We start from the raw sequence: 17778 nt of genomic DNA on the forward strand, positions 1-17778 counted from the left end.
CCCACGGGACGGTCAGCATCTCCTCCTGCCTCCACCCATCCCCATGGACTTCCCCACATACAGTCATGAAGCAAATACACCCAGCACCCAGTGTAGCAAGGTCTTATGCTGGGAACTGGACATTGGAGATGAACCAGACAGGGCTTCCCAGCACCTAGGAGTCATGGGTGCCCAGGGGAAGCATCAAACAGGAGTCAGGGGAGGTCTCCTGGAGGAGGTGATGACTGAGCTGAGTCTTGACATTCTTTGGGTTGAGAGCATGGACATGAACACAAAATTATCAATTACCCATCTAGGCGCTTATCTCATTTGCTGGACCACGATCTCCTTGAAGTAGGTAAACACATGGGATTTATCTGTTTTCCTGCCTTTCTGCTTAACATTGTAAATGGCCAAGTGAGTTAAGTATGGCAAAGGGCTTAGAACCATGCCTTATGTGTATAAAGATTATGTAAGTGCCAGCTGTTATTCTTGTTGTCATTGCTGCTGTTGCTTTTATAATTAGCCAGCATCAACGTATATGGAATAACTCAGGAAATGAAAGAGTGAGGGATGTGTTGGAAACAGCCTCAGACCAGAGATCAAAAGCTTGAACTTGAGTCCTCAGTTCAACTTCTATAAAGGGGGGATAATTAAACCATTCAGGCCCAGGTGTTATAATAGTTAGAGGAAATTACAAAGCACACATATGAAGCAACCAGCATATGGTAGGTGCTCAGTGTGAATTCTGTTTACCTTCCTTGTCTTATGGTGCCGAGACACTTAGCACAGGACTGTGTGCATGTATGTGCTCAATACATATTTGTTAATGAATTGATAAGTAATATTCTTTTTTTTTTTTTTTTTTTTTTTTGAGACGGAGTCTCGCTCTGTCACCCTGACTGGAGTGCAGTGGCGCAATCTCAGCTCACTGCAAGCTCCGCTTCCCGGGTTCACGCCATTCTCCTGCCTCAGCCTCTCCGAGTAGCTGGGACTACAGGCGCCCGCCACCACGCCCGGCTAATTTTTTGTGTTTTTAGTAGAGACGGGGTTTCACCGTGGTCTCGATCTCCTGACCTCGTGATCCGCCCGCCTCGGCCTCCCAAAGTGCTGGGATTACAAGCGTGAGCCACCGCGCCCGGCCAAGTAATATTCTTATTGTTTAAAGAATATTAGTCATGGGACATGTTCACTGTCTCAGACAAACTCTTAGCCAGGAATGGGAAATATATGCTGTATGAAACTCTGTTCCCCACTCACTCACCCAAGGCAGACATTACTAATCAATGATGGCACTCTGTTAGTCAGGACTCTTTTTGTTGGAAATGACCAACCAGCTTGAGCAAAAAGGGGTTTGTTCTATGGATACTGGAGTAGCTCAGAAAACCAAAGAAGAAGCTACAGGCAGCAGCGCAGCCCCTGGGCCCTCCTGGGAACCTCACTGGACCCCTTTCTCCTCTCTTCATTTCTCCTCTAGGTATCTGTATGTTTGCAAGCATTCTTTCAGGCAGGGCTCCTGCGGACGGCAGCTGGCAGCTCTGAAGTTACCTCCTTCCCAGTTCATGATTCAGAGGTAAGATGGACAGCATGCTTCCCCTCCCCATCCTGAAAACTTCAGGGGAGGCTTCTGATTGGCCTGCTGGGGTCATATATTCAGTAGAAGGGGGGCTCTTTGTTACCAGGACGGGCAGCCCAGAGAAAAACATGAAGTCAGAGAGGAGTCATTTTCCAGAATAAAGGAGAAAGAGAAGCTGAGAAGACACCAGTGATGAAGGTTCACTCCTGACCACAGAGCTGGGATAGCACCTCAGAATCCTTCTCAGCACAGTGCCCAATCAGAATCAACACTCAAGACAAAATCTACTTGAGATTTAGACCAAGCCTACATACTGGGAGGTTCATGGCATTGTATGAACCTGCAGAGGATTCCATTGGAAACTAGCTGAGCCTGGGTTTGAATCTGAGCTGTCAGGCCAGCAGGCAAGTTGCTGCACCTCTCCAAGCCTCAGTTTCCTCATCTGGTACAATGGGCTGAATGCTTGTGTTCCCCCACAAATTCATATGTTGAAATCCTAATCCCCAATGTGATGGCATTAGGAGGTGGGGCCCTTGGGAGGTGATTAGGTCATTAGGATAGAATCCTCATGGATGGGATTAGTGCCAGGAGGCGGAGCTTGCAGTGAGCCGAGATTGAGCCACTGCACTCCAGCCTGGGCGACAGAGCAAGACTCTGTCTCAAAAAAAAAAAAAAAAAAAAAAACAAAACATAACAGAGCTTACTTTTTGTATGTGAGGACATAACAATAAGATGTCCATCTGCAAACCAGGAAGCAGGCCCTCTCCAGACACTGAATCTGCTGCTGCCTTGATCTTGGACTTCCCAACCTCCAGAACTGCAAAACATAAATGTGTGTTGCTTAAGCCAGCCAGTCTATGATAGTTCGAGCTGGCTAAGACCTCTGGTAAGTGAGTATAATAATGCCAAACTCAGAGGTTTTGTAAGGGTAGATGAGACACTCTGTGTAAACTTCAGCACAATCCCTGGAAGACAGTCAACATTCAATAAATGTTACCTCTTTTCTGAGTGTGGGTTCCCTTAGAAGCAGACTCTGAGACTAAGATTTCCATGCAAGTGGTTTAGTCGGTAGGTAATTCAGAAGCCAAGATTCTGTCTCACAACCCACACAGGGAAGTGAGAGAGAGCAATGATGGTACTAATGAGCAAGTTACCACTGTGGGCAACTGAGGCTCAATTCTGCTGGAGACCTTTGAGAGGTTGTTGTTCCCCAACCCCCATCCCATGAGCGGTGAGGGAGCTGGGGTATTTATGCACCAGCTGCCATTGATCACTGATTGAGGACTGCTCCTGGGCATTCACTCCCAGGCATTTCCAGCCTGCCCTTTGCCTCGGCTGAGCTTACTCCCGCAACCAGAGAACCACCGCAGGCAGAGACACAGGTGTTTTCAATAAGAAGTCACCAGCAGGAGGGCACTGACAGTGGCAGCATCACTTCGTATGTTATCAAGGGAATCCATAAGCCTTACAGCATGGCACACAGAGGGATGATCTTACCAAAGGGTTTCTTCTAGGGGAGCTGGAGTTAAATGGCATGGTCCTTCTTCAGTCCACAGATCCTGGTACCCCATTTTCTCCTCTGAGTCCCTGACCTCAGTTTTTATCTGCCACATACAAGTTTTTTTCCTGGTACCAGAGTACCTCCAATGTAGGCAGAGCTCTAGCTCCCTGGAGAGCAAGAGCTTTCTTCATTGGGCAAGCTGGAGGCTAATTCCTCCACACTGTGGCAAACCCAGAAGAGTGCTGACTTCTGGAGCATCCATGCTGGGCTCTTGGAGGCCAAGTGCTGGGCATTCAACCAATGCATAAACAGGGCATTTCTAAAACAAATAAGGTCGGTCATAGGTCCCAAGCACCCCTTATATTCTTACCCAACCATTCATTTCTGGGCTGCTTTCTTCTAACCAACCTTCATCCACATGAACTAGGTGCTGCCTGGCTTCTTCCAGCTCCTCCTAGGACATCTAGTTCTTTTCTTTAATACAATATGTATTTAGAGACACTTCATATAAAATAAAAGTCATGATTGTAAAGTGTAAACTTCAGTGGTTTTCAGTACATTCACTATGTTGTGCAACCGTCACCATTGTCTAATTCCAGAACATTTCTATCCTTCCCAAAGAAATCCCAAACCCTTTAGCAGTTAGTTCTAATTCTCCTCTCCCATTCCCTAGCAATCACTAATCTACTTTGTGTCTCTGTGAATTTGCCTGTTCTGGATATTTTATATATGGAATCATATAACAGGTGACCTTTTGTAACTGGCTTCTGTCACTTAGTGCAATGTTTTCGAGGTTTATCCATGTTGTAGCATGAGCATGACTGGTAAGTACTTCATTTTTAACAATGAACAATATTGCATTGTATGAATATACCACACTTTCTTCATCCATTCACTCATCAATGGACACTTGGGTTGTTTCCACCCTTTTGCTATTGTGAATAAGGCTGCTATGAATATTCATCCACTGTACAAGCTTTTGTGCAAATATGTTTTCAGTTTGCTGTGGTTCAAATTTGTCCCCAAAGGGTCACATCTTGGAAACTTAATTTCCAATGCAACAGTTTTGGGAGACGGAACCTAATGTGAGGTGTTTAGGTTCTGAGGGCCCTGCCCTCATGAATGGATTAATATTGTTACTGTGGGAATGCGTTAGTTTTTGCAGGAGTAGATTTGTTATAAAAGTGAGTTCAGCCCATTCTTGCCCTGTCTTGCTTTCTCTTGCCCATGTATTGCCTTCCACTATGTTATGATGCAACAAGAAGGCCCTCACCAGATACAGGCACTCAGTCTTGGACTTCACAGCCTTCAGAACTGTGGGCCAAATAAATTTCTGTTCATTATAAATTACCCAGTCTGTGGTATTGTTATAGCAGCACAAAATGGACTAAGACACAGATCTCTAGACTATCTAGGTTGGAATGGAATTGCTGGCTCATATAGTTATTCCATGTTTAACTGTTTGAAGAACTGCCACACTGTTTTCCAAAGTGACTACACCATTTTACATTCCCACCAGCAATGTATGAAAGTTCCAATTTCTTCATATTATTGCCAATATTCATTCTCTGTTTTTGAGGGTTTTTCCATTCTAGCCATCCTAGTGGGTGTGAAGTGATAGCTCATTGTGGTTTTGATTTGCATTTCCCTGATGGTTAATGATGTTGAGCATCTTTTCACAGAGCATCTAGTTTTGATCACCACCCAATATGAAGGGAAACTCTTAGTCTTGGGCTTCAGGTTTTAGCATCTGTCAGACTCAAGCTTTGCCTCTCCTTGGCCATAAGTGGCTCCTTTAATCTGCCCTCAAACCGAGCCCTGTCCTCAACTTCCTGAGAGCTTTGACCTTCTGGTCAAATCAATGCCTCCTCTTGGTCAGGATTATTTTGGTTGAAAGTGTTAGAAACCCAACTCACACTGGTTTGAACACAAAAGGAGATTTATTGCCTCATGCACCTAACAAATCCCAGGGCAAAAATAGCTTCAGGCATGCCTGGATGTAGGTACCCAATGGATGTCATCTAGAAGCTTTCTCTTGCTCCCAATCTGAGCTCTACTTTCCTTTAGGTCAACTTTACTCTGTGATGGGCTCTCTCCTCTTGGTGGCAAGAAGACTTTTGGAAGCCACAGTCTCACCTCTTTGCAGTTAGCAACATCAGTGGAAAGAAGCCTTCTCTTTCTCAGTAGCTCCAGCTAAGTTCCCAGGATTGTCTCTAACTGGACTAACTTGGGCCATGCGCCCATCTTAAAATAATGACAGTGGTTATGGCAATGGAATTTGCTGAGTGGCTAGGCCTGGGTCAAATCTGAAACCTTAGAGCTAAATGTGGGGTCAACTCCTCCTAAACCATGTAATCTGAGAGTGAGAAAGTTGTGGCTTCCCACAATAAATTGGGGTGCTACTGCCAGAAGGGAGAATGGATACTGAACAAACAGAAACTTCAGGTCTCCACTGGCCCTCTAGACCTGGCTTCAAGGGCCTTGTCCCTATTCCTATGTCCCAGCAAGATACTCACTGTCTTGTCTCATTCCATAACAATGCAATAGGTTAATGTCTGGGAACCTATCTCAGGTGAAGACAGTCAGAGGGAGTGAAAAGTTGGTCCTTGGCCGGGCGCGGTGGCTCACGCTTGTAATCCCAGCACTTTGGGAGGCCGAGCGGGCAGATCACGAGGTCAGGAGATCGAGACCACGGTGAAACCCCGTCTCTATTAAAAATACAAAAAATTAGCCGGGCGTGGTGGCGGGCGCCTGTAGTCCCAGCTACTCGGAGAGGCTGAGGCAGGAGAATGGCGTGAACCCGGGAGGCGGAGCTTGCAGTGAGCCGAGATTGCGCCACTGCACTCCAACCTGGGCGACAGAGCGAGACTCCATCTCAAAAAATTAAAAAAAAAAAAAAAAAGAAAAAGAAAAGTTGGTCCTTCTGAGAGACCAGGGGAAGAATAAGCAGAAGCCATTACAAAACTCACACTTTTGCTTCTTGGTTTAGTTCATTTGGGCTGTGATAACAGAATACCTTAGATTGGGTGGCTCATAAGCAATAGAAATGTGTTTCTCACAGTTCTGAAGGTTGGGAAGTCCAAGGTCAAGATGCCAGCAGAATTGGTGTTTGGTGAGGGCCCACTTTCTTGTTCATAGATGGTGCCTTCTAGATATCATCACATGGTAGAAGGGGTAAGGGAGCACTCTGGGGCCTCTTTCATAAGGGACCCACCTTCTGACACCATCATGTTGGAATTTAGGATTTCAACATATGAATTTTGGGGGAACACAAACTTTCCATCTATAACATTTGTCCAGAATTGATTGTGAGAAATAAACAGGCTTCTTTGTTGATTTGTTTACACAAAGATAAACCCATTTTTTTAAATGATAAAATACTTCTCACACTAATGATCCTCCCTAGAGCTTATAAGAGGTGCGGTTTGATTTGGGGTGTGTTTGTTTGTTTGTTTCCTTTAAATTACCAGGAGGACTTTTTTTCTTCCAGCGGCAGGAAGCAGCATTCCACCTGAAGAAAAATCGTCATCATCATGCCTCTCTGTTCCTCGGCAGCCAATGGCTGACTCACTCCCTTAGCTCTGGGAGGCTTGGTTGCTTGGCTCTGATTGTGAAGTGTGTGCAGATAGTGTGTTCACATCCAATACAACTCCTAAACACAACCTCACGTGTTCTCTGTGCCAATCACGCAAACGCACCATGCCTGAAGGGGTGTGTCCTCTCCACACAGTGGGGTGCCGACAGAAGCCATTCTGCAAAGGCTTGTTAATTCTTAGACAGTCGGGTGTGAATATCATGCTGACATTTATAGCGTGTCTTCACCACACTCTGTCTCACCCACGCTGAACCACGCACCTGCAGGAGGGAATGCTGGTATCAACGCAGCAGATGTTGTGTGCCCTGGGAATGCTTAAATATGTACTCTCTACAGAAGGCGTGTGTTGCCCAAACACAGACCTGAGGGAGGGGGACTAGGAGGGAAGAGAAAAGGGGAGATGTGGTCTGGCTTCCCCAAGCCTATCTCTGGGTGCGCTGGATGCCTGATAAATTCCAGCCTTGGATGAAAACAAAAGGCTTTATCTTTTAAAACAAGTTTAGGAAGATGTTAGAATTTATTATATAGAAAAATATAACAAAACAAAATATGGGCTGTGCAGTCAGAGAAACATGGTTTTAAGTTCCAGTTCCACAATTTAACAAGCTACATGACCTTGGGTCAATCACTTATCCTCTCTGAGCCTTCTCACCAGTAAAATGGAGCTCACAGAGGTATCTATTTCTCAGAGTTGTGGTCAAGGAATGTTAGGTTAGTGATTCATATGCTGGAACATAAAGAAATAAATACTGCTTTATTTGAACTTCTAAGTCATGGGTGGCATGCCAGGGTGACTTTGTCCTGATATTAGGGTTACTAGGGTCTTTTTCTAGTTGCCCTGGATCTCAGCATCCTTCCTCCAACCCTGGTATTCCCACACATACCAGGGGTGGATCCACAGGTCATCTCCCCTGCAGATTCAGCCCCTTCCCAGTTCCCAAGTATCTCTGGGCTTGAGGGGAACATGTATTATGTTGCTCAACACTGTCCTGGTCGCAAGTGACAGAAAATAGAAATTTATTGGTTTGTGTGATTAGAAAGTTTGAGGGTGAGTGGATGCAGTGGCTCACACCTGTATTCCCAGCACTTTGGGAGGCCAAGGCAGGTGGATCACTTGATGCCAAGAGTTCAACACCAGCCTGGGCAAGATAGTGAGACGTGTTTCTACAAAAAAAAAAAAAAAAATGTAAATACCCAGGCAGGCCACCAGCAGCATCAGGCTCATGCCCAACTGAGAAAAGACAAGTCTCTATCCCCTCATCCCCAGCAGCAACCCTGAGGTGTGCTCTGGCCGAGCAGGCACAGTGCCTGGAGGAATGCACCACACCTATTGGCTGAGACTTGGGTCATGTGCTAAACCTGAGTGGGGAACCTCAGCTGGACAAATGGTGGGAGGCTAGCTCCCCAGACAAAAATTGGATGTTCTTGCTAGCAAAGGAGGGTGGGATGCTATCAAGACAAACCGTAGCCATCTACTGCATGTGTCAGCCTCATGTTGTGGCCCAGGGAGCTTTGCATGAAGCCTGGTCCTGGGTGCTTTCACCTGGGACCCCATGTCCCTGCCCTGACCACTGACCCCTTCTACAGATCAGTCTTGGAAGAATGGGTTTAATACCACCCGCTTATGTGTTGTGAGCATTCAGTGGAGCATGTCAGGAAATGCTTAGTTCATTGTGCAGAGGCAAGTCTTTATGCCACCCAAATCATCTGCTCCTCCTGGAACCAGGAGCCTTGCAGACAGGCTGGGGCCATGACACTGAGTTCTGGCCAGTGGAATGTGGATGGCAATAGTGTACACACTTGCTTCCAGACCTGGCTATCAAACAGCCCATGCCATCTTCTGTGGTATCTCCCTGGCCTATGATATGGAAGCAAAGGGCTCTGAGATGGTGGAGCCATCTTATGCAGTAAGTCCCAATATCTGGGTGCTGTGGTTTGAATAAGGTGACCTGCAAAACACATGTTGAAGTATAATTGTCATTGTAACAGTATGAAGAGGTGGGACCTTTAAAAAGGGATTAAGCCATGAGAGTGGGATTAATGCTGTCATAAAAGGGCAAATTCAGACCCTTCTTGCTCTCTTTTGTCCTTTCACCTTCAACCCTGTGCAGACAAGATGTTCTTCCACCATATGATAATGCAGCAATAAGGCCCTCACCAGACACCAGCACCTTGGACTTCCCAGCCTCCAGAACTGTGCTAAAATAAATTTCTGTTCATTATAAATTATCCAGACTGTGGTATTTTGTTATGGCAGCACAAACAGACTAAGAAACGTAGTCACCATGTGTAGGAGAGCAACAAATAAACCTCTGATATGTTAAGTCAGTGGTTCTCCAAGAGGCAATGTCTGGAAATATTTTTGGTTGTCACCACTGGGAGTAGGGTGGGGAGCTAGTACTGGCATCTAGTGGGGAGAGACCAGGGATGTGGCTAAATATCCTACAATGCACAGGACAGCCCCCACAACTAAGAATTATTCAGCCCCAAATGTCAGTAGTGCTGAAGTTCAGAATCCCTGCTCTAAAATGTGGGCAGCTCGAGAGAAGGATGTTGTCATTGTCCTTCTGAAAACCTTCCAATGGCCTCTATCACACTCAGGATAAATTTCCAGTCCCTTACTTTGATCTACAAAGCCCCACAGGACCTGGATCCTGCCCACCACCCCTCCTACCTCACATCCCACTTCTCTCTCTCACCCACTTCTGGACCTCTTTCCAACCTAAGGACTTCACACTTGCTGTTAAATCCTTAAATGCATTTCTCCTGGTTCTTCCAGGTATTCAGTTATGGCTTAAATATCACCTCCTCCGAGACACCTTCACTCATCGCAGTCTGTGTTAGATTCATTCCCACCTCTTGATTCTCTATTATCGCACCACATTGCCATGATCCCTTCATAGCAATGACCGTGATGTAATGTGCCCTGCGTCCTTGTGGGGGTGTGGTAGGGGTGGCGTCTGGCTTCCCTCTGGAGTGTAAGGAACATGAGGACCAGATAAATAATGGATAGAAAGAGCCATCTTTGCAGTCAGACAGCCCTGGATTTTACTTCTGGTTCCAGTACCAACTGTGAGTCCCTTCACTCTCCCGGCCTCCATCTCCTCATCTGCAGAATGGGAACAAGAATACTCACAGGTTGCTATGAGGATTAAATGGGATAGTGTACAGAGAGCACTTGGCCCAATTCACAGTAGAGAACAGTCACTTAGAAGGTGTCTTGACTATCAAATGCACGAATAAAAGTGTAAGGACAGTCAAGTCCCTGCATGCTGTTTTAGGGATGAACTCCTGGGAGGAAGGTGGCATTGGGGTGCCTGGGTGGAGGCTCCTTGGAATGAAAGGATGAAGAAGGTGTGTGCTCGAGAACAGAGCTCAGTTTCCCCAGGCAGCTTCTGCATCTACCTCTCTTGACACAGCACCACAGGGGCTGGCGAGCCTTCATTCCTCCTTTAAAACTGCGACCCTAGCTCCCTTCCTTCAAGTCACTGTCCCCAGGACTGTTCTCCCTGATGCCTCTCTCTTGCAGGACCCAGGAGGAGGCGGCCACCACCATTATGGTCCTTCTGTGGAGAAGCACACCCCTCCCCAAGAGCGCCTCCTAGCACTGTCTCTATCTATGTCTGTCTAGACCAGGCAGGAAATTAAAGTGGGTATCAGGACATTTGCAATAAATAGTTCAGGCCCCAGGCTGAGACCCATGTGTCTACAAAAAGGAATGTGATTGAGGGACCTCTTTCTTTCAAGTACAGTCTCATATCAGACTGTTAGGGCCACACAGAAACTTGGATTGTTTCCATCTCTGCACGTATGAAGGGTAAAGACAGCAGGGAGGATGCAGAGAAGATGGTGAACCAGGGGAGACAAGTCCAAGAGCCCTGTCTCCTGGGAGAGGCAGGGGACTGCGAGCTTAGGCGCTCCTGCATCGCTGTGGGTGGGCCAGTGGAACTCCCTGAGCCTCCATTCCCTCATCTGTGAGGTGGACATGTTAACATACCCGCAACTTAGGCTGCAGTGAAACATAAACGAGTTAAAATATGTAAAGCACTCTGATCTTTATGCTTTCCTTCCTCCTCCTGATTTTGGGCTTAGTTTGTTCTTTTCCTAATTCCTTGAGTTGTAACGTTAAGTTACTTATTTGAGATCTTCTTTTTTGATGTAGGCACTTGTTCATTGCAGCATTATTCACAATAGCTAAGATATGAAACCAGCCTAAGTGTCTATCAATAGATGAGTGGATAAAGAAAATCTGGTGCATAGATGTACGCAATGGAAAATATTCAGCCTTAAAAAGAGGGGGAATCTGTCATTTTTGACAATGTGGATGAACCTGGAGGACATTATGCTGAGTTAAGTAAGCCAAGTACAGAAAGACAAACACTGCATGATCTGACTTACATGTGGAATCGAACAAAGCTGAACTCACAGAAGTGGAGCGTGGGATGGCGGTTAGCAGAGGCTGTGGGAGAGGGGTGGATGGGGAAAGGAGATGTCGATCAAAGGGCACAAAGTCTCGGTTGGACAGGAGGAATAAGCATTAGTGATCTACTGCACAGTACAGTGACCATAATAAATAGTAATGCATTGTATATTACAAAATTGCTAAAAGAGTAAATTTTAAATGATTTAACCACAAAAAAGAGGTATGTGAGGTGATGGATTTGTTAATTAGCCCAGTTTAATCATTCCGCATTGTCAACATCTATCAAAACATCTCTTGTACACCATACATACGTACAGTTATTATTTGTCAATTAAAAATAAAATTTTAAAAACTATTTACAGTGCCTCTTGAGAGTGGGCTGATCTAGGTGACTTGTTTCCAAAGAGTAGATAAGGAAAGTGGGGAAAAGTGACTTTACAGTGGAGAAACCTGGCAGACACTACCTCGAGCCAGGTGACCAAGGTTACTATCCGTGAAGTCATTTCAACAGCACATCCCCCTGATATGATGCGATGAAGATGCCACTTCGCCTCTGCGGTATTCCTCCCCAAAACTCATGATCCCATGCAAAATATCACATACATCCACACTGAGCCACATTCTATAAGATACCTGATCTATATTATTTAAAACGATTGAGGTCATCAGAAACAAGGAAAGTCTGAGAATTTGTTACCGACCAGAGGAGACTAAGGAGATGTGACAGTTAAATTCAATGTGGTGTCCTGTATGGGACCTTGGTCTGGAGAACGACATTGGGAAAAACTGGTGACATTCAGTAAAGGGTGGAGTTTAATGAACAGCATGTACCAAGATTGGTTTCTTAGTTGTGATTAATGGACGATGAAGTAAAGTAAGATGTTAGCAACACAGGAAACAGTGTGGGGTGTGTGGGAACTCTGCACTATCTTTGCAACTTTTCTGTATATATAAAGGTGTTTGAAAATTTTTTAAAGTTTATTCAAAGAAAAAAATACATAACATACTTAACAGAGTCCCTGGCACACAGCGGCTGCTATCTGAAGGCTCACAGTTAGTGGACATAAAGCATGATCCGTCTGGTCTCTTAGGCATACACCTGTCCTTAAAACAGAGGTACATCGTCGCCTCCCTTGCTGTGTGTCCGTGGGAAGCATGCAGATAGGAAACTGTTCTGGCTAAAATAGTCTCTTCTGAATCTGGCAGCCACAGGGATCCCACGAAGCCCTAAGTTGGGCCACAGACCTCTTCTGCCCAGTGCCCTCCATGGCTCCCACTTCACACAGAGTAAACGCCAAGTCCCTATAAGTGGCCTGTAAAGCACCAGGAAATGTGGGTGCCCCACTTCCATGCTCTCTGGCCTCCATCCTATCCTGACTCCTTCAGCCATGTGAGCCTGCCGGCCTGGGTGCTGCTGACATCTGGCCATATTCCACCCAGATAGCTCTGCTCCCCAGAGCCCCTGCAAGACAAGAAGGTCTTCTCTGTGTGCCTCCCCAAATGTGAGTGCTCTCCTTTTCACTCTTTAGTTCCTGCCTGTGCTCCACCGTGGTTCCAACCAAAGTTTGTTTCCTCCTTCCTGCTGTGGGGGGTGAGGGTTGCTGCGCCCCACTGACTGGCCTCACTGGCAGGCAAGGGCAGCCAGCTCCCCAGCAGCTAGGCCTGGACAGGGCGTGCACACAGAGCAGCTCTGTTTTGTCCCATCTCCGCTTCAGGCAGCCCCTCTGGCCCCCGACCGCTGTCATTCCTTCATGACCCCTCTGGAAGTCCCCTTCTCAGCCAGTTTATAAACCCCGGCTCTCTGGGATGGGTCTCAGGTCCCCTCTCCCATCAGTACTGAGGGTCTCTGCTGGTCCTTTTCAAGACTGACACGGGGGGCCTGTTCTGGGTTGAATTGCACCCCGCCCTAAAAGAAGATCTGTTGAAGTCCTATCCCCCAGTACCTCAGAATGTGGCCTTATTTGGAAACAGGGTTGTTACAGATGCAATCAGTTAAGATGAGGTCACACTGGAGTACAGTGGGCCCCTAACCTCATATAACCGGTGTCCTTGTAAGAAGACGGCCATGTGAAGACAGGCACAGGGAGAAGGCCACGTGAAGACAGGGCTGGAGGGACGCATCTAGAAGCCAAGGAAAGCCAAGGACTGCCACTCACCATCAGGAGCTGGGAGGAGGAAAGGAAGGATTCCCACTACAGGTTTCAGAGGGAACCTGGCCTTGCGACGCCTTGATTTAGGGCTTCCAGCCTCTGGGACTGTGAGACAATAAATTTCTATTGTCTCAAGCCATCTAGTTTGTGATATTTTGTTATGGTGGCCCTAGGAAACTAATGCAGGGCCAAAAAGAAGGGTCGGGAGCCAGGGCTGCTTCTAGTTGTGATGTTTCTCTGCTTTCTCTACTTCTTGCTGTGATGCTTCTCTGCTTTTCCCTACTTCTTGCTGTGACGTTTCTCTGCTTTTTCCTACTTCTTGGGTTCAGCTTGGTCACCTTCAAGACTCCCCACCATGACACTGCCAGGTCTCTGATTTGACCTCTGTTCCTCATCTTTGGAGCCCCTCACTTGGCTTTAGGAGTTTAGAGAAATGTCCCTCCCGTCCCTCTCTCTGAGGCCAACATCTCATAACGTGGACAGCTCCCTCTACCACTTCCCTGCTGCCTCTCTAAATCCAGTGGGGTCGGGTGGATTTGAGCACTATAAAGCATCTTCTCCTGCTCATAGTAGGCCACTGGGTTGAGGTTGGGCGGCAGCACTTGGGCCCCCATTAACAGTTTGAGGCTATAGTTTTTAGCACCTCTCGTTTTTTTGGCCATGGCCTCAGGCACCAATTCCCCAGGCTGCAGAAAAAGCCCCATAGGCCATCCTGTTACTCCAGATTTGCAAGCTCCGCTGGGCTCTCCATGACACCAAATGATCCTTGTCCAGTTCTAGCTTGCATGGTCAGGACTCCTGGCACTCACCTCCTTAGTCATCTCTGCTTGCAATGACCTAAAGACAGGTCCCTCCTGCAGAAATATTCTGGGGTAGCTCCCTAAAATTTCCCCTTTTCCCTTTCCCCAACAGAGTTAACCAACGAATGAATGAATGCATGCAAAGCTAATGTAGTCCCAGATCCAGCGAGGGAGGAAGGACAGTGTGGGGATCCCAGAGCTAGGCTGCCTCAACTCAAATCCTGGGACCAAGACTGCCTGTGTGACCTTGGACAAGTTATTTACCTTCTCCGGGTCTCAGTTTTCTTCATCTACAAAATGAGAATAATAATAGCATCTGCCCCTGAGGTTGTCGCAGGGATACAATGAGATAATGCCAATGACAGATGTCATGACTGACGCTAATGAAGCTTAGCTTCTTTGTCATGCAGGGCACGAGTCCAGGTATCTTTATGCCTCATCCCGTGCCCGTGCTTAGAAGCTAATTTTCCTAGGTCCAACCTAATCTTTTTTCACACATTGGACTCAGCTAATTCATTCACTGCTGAGTAATTTATTGTTAGAGCCAGCGGTGTTGAAGATAGAACAAAGGTTAAGATGCTTCGGGCTGGACACATGGGGGAGAGACACATTTTTAGTTTGAGGAAGCAGAAAACCATTTTCACAAGCTTAAAGGAGCCTGGGACTAAATTAAACCTCTTGACTTAATCACTGATTAAAACATTACAATAGCCGCACAGGCTACAGTCGGTGAGTCCAGCCTGTAATCATGTCCTTTTGAGGCTTCATGTTGGAAAATGACGCAGATCATTCAAAATAAGAGCATGGCTTGGTGGCTGTGCTTGGGGGAAATAATTGTCGTCTGCTTCAGAAGGTTTCCTCTCTCCCCCTTTATTTAAAGCACCTAAAAGACTTTAGATAATTAAAATCTAATAAGATATAAGAAGGAAGAAGATAATTGATCTCCCACCCAGTCCCACTCTCTTGGGACTCAACAGGGCTAAGGACAAACTGGAGGTCAAAACACTGCAAAATATGCAGTGTCATAACACAGATTGTTGGTACGCACACGCCTTCTGCTGTGAGAAAACTGGCACTGAGCAAAACTATTCTGCAAGTGATGCGTGCGCAGCATTTTCAGTTTGCAAACCATTTCTACACTCTTTATCTCAAACATCCTGTGTGCCCAACTGGGTAAGAAAACCGAGGCTCAGAGGAGAGATGGGAGCTGCCAAACTAACTAAAGGAACGTAGCTGGAACTGAGTGCTAGTGGCCTTGGAGGAAATCCTGTGCTCTTTTCACCAGACTAGGATGTCCCTGCCCTCTCTTTCTTCCAGAACAAACCCAGGTCCATGTGTTTAGAGGGTGACTGGGTAAAGAACATACTGGGCTGGGCTTCAATTTTTGTACTTGGTAGAGGAAGGCAATTCCAGATAGACCCAGATGCTTGGAACACATAAAGAAAGAGGAGAGTTTGAGGAAATGGGGGGATATGTGAAAAATCATTTGCATGACAGGGGAGCATTCTGGTCAATGCAAGATTAAGTTTTTTTGTGCTTTTGCAGCCTGCAAAATGAGTGAGCCTGGGAATAAAGGGGACTCACTAGCTTGCTCCTGGTCATTTAAGTGGCTTGGGAGGTGGTTACAATCAGCTGGATGCCACTCTAGGGAGAATTTCTGACAAGGGTGAGGGTGCAAACCTGCATCGCTAAGATGGAGATGACAACCAAGGACCCTGTCAGGCATCGTGCAGAGGAAGCTAAATTCTCATAGTCTTCAGGGACATTCACATGCAACTAGAATTACTTTCTTTCTAGGTTCCCAGGATCAGAACACTCACTGGCCTCATTGCCAGGGTCCAGCTAGGCAAGAAAACCAACATTCATAGTTTAGAAGCCGTGTTTCTTCTATATAAATCCTTTCCTCGCTTTCCGAGATGAAATCAATCTACATTGTTTCCACTCGTTACAAGTAAATAATATGCCAATAATTAACTCAATGTCTTTGAGTTATTTTTTAACTGAAGGCTCCCTCACTTGCTAGCTGGGAAATGACCTCTGGCATGCCATTTAAGCAACTGAGCCTTATTTTTTTTCCTTTTTAAAAAAATTATTATTAATACCTTTTAATGTTTCACATTTTCAGAAGATTTGTAACAAAAATACATGGAATTTAGTGTGTTTCAATAAAATGGGTAAATACAGAATCTGAACAAGACAAGTCTATAAGGTATAATCCTTCTTGTGGGGACAGAACATTCCACTCCACTAAGAAAAGAGAATCACAACATTATTAGGCCCGATTATCTCATATTGCTTACTGTTCTAATTTCAGAGACTGGCGGACTTGGAGAAATAAACAAATGAAAAATAAATAAATAAGACTGAACACAGTCAACTGCCTCAATTCCCCTCTCCTTTTCCCTTTTCCCATTTTCTCCATACAAGCCAGATGAGATGAGGATGTGATGAGCCTCATTTTTCTTCTCTCTGATATGGTGGATAATAGTTTCGCTGCTAGGATTCTTGCAAGGATTATATAATATAATCTATGCAAAGAGTCATACACATGCCCCACATGTACTAAATGCTACTGTTACAATCATTATCACTTTCGTCTTGCTGCTGTTAACAAATTGCCACAAGTTTGGTGGCTTAAAACAACACAAACGTATTCTCCTAGAGTTCTGGAAGTCAGAAGTTTGAGATGAGTGTCACAAGACTAAAATTCACCGTGTCAGCAATGCTGCATTCCTTCTGGAGACTCTGGAGGAGGGCCCATTTCTTTGCTTTTTCTAGCAGCCTCTTGCATACCTAGGCATGTGGTCCCACTCTCCCTCTTCAAAGCATCTCTGATCTCTTTCTGACTCTGGCCATCCTGTCTAAGGATGGTTTCGATGACAGGGGACCCACCTGCACAATCCAGGCTAGCTCCCCATCTCAATCGCTTTAATTTCATCATCTCTGCCAATTCTCTTTTGCTATATAAAGGTCACCATATATCCAGATTCTGGGGATTCGAAGGTAGACATCTGGGAGTGGGGGTGAGGGTGATTAGTCTGTCTACCATAATCATTAACATTTTTATCAAGACTAGCTCATTTTACTTATCTAATCCTCACTAAGACCCATGAGGTAAATAAAATTTTATCCCCCTTTGGAAACTGAGGCACAGGGAAGTTAAGTAACTTGCCCAAGGTCACACAGGCAGTAAGCCGTGAAGCAGGGATTCCAACCCAGAAAGCCAGCTTTCGAGTTCACGTTTTTTGTTTTGTTTTGTTTTTTTGAGACTGAGTCTCGCTCTGTTGCCCAGGCTGGAGTACAATGGCGCGATATCGACTCACTGCAACCTCCACCTCCCGGGTTCAAGCGATTCTCCTGCCTCAGCCTCCTGAGTAGCTGGGAATACAGGCGCGCACCACCACGCCCGGCTAATTTTTTTTTTTTTTTTTTTTTTGTATTTTCAGTAGAGACAGGGTTTCATCATGTTGGTCAGGCTGGTCCCAAACTCCCGACCTCCTGATCCACCCGCCTCAGCCTCCCAAAGTGCTGGGATTACAGGCGTGAGCCACCGCGCCCGGCCCAGGAATTCACGTTCTTAAGAGCTGAAATATGTAAAGTGGTACATAATAAGCACTATATTAATGTTAGCTATTATTCTCGTTATTTCTACTAAGATTAATATAATAATCCTTATCTCGTACGCTCTTTTAAGAACCAACTATTTAGCGTGTGAAAAGTGCCAGGCAGCAGGTCCTCGAATTGTAGTTAAATT

The sequence above is a fragment of the Hylobates moloch genome, unplaced genomic scaffold, assembly GCF_009828535.3.
Source record: "Hylobates moloch isolate HMO894 unplaced genomic scaffold, HMol_V3 SCAFFOLD_4, whole genome shotgun sequence".
NCBI classification, from domain to species: Eukaryota; Metazoa; Chordata; class Mammalia; order Primates; family Hylobatidae; genus Hylobates; species Hylobates moloch.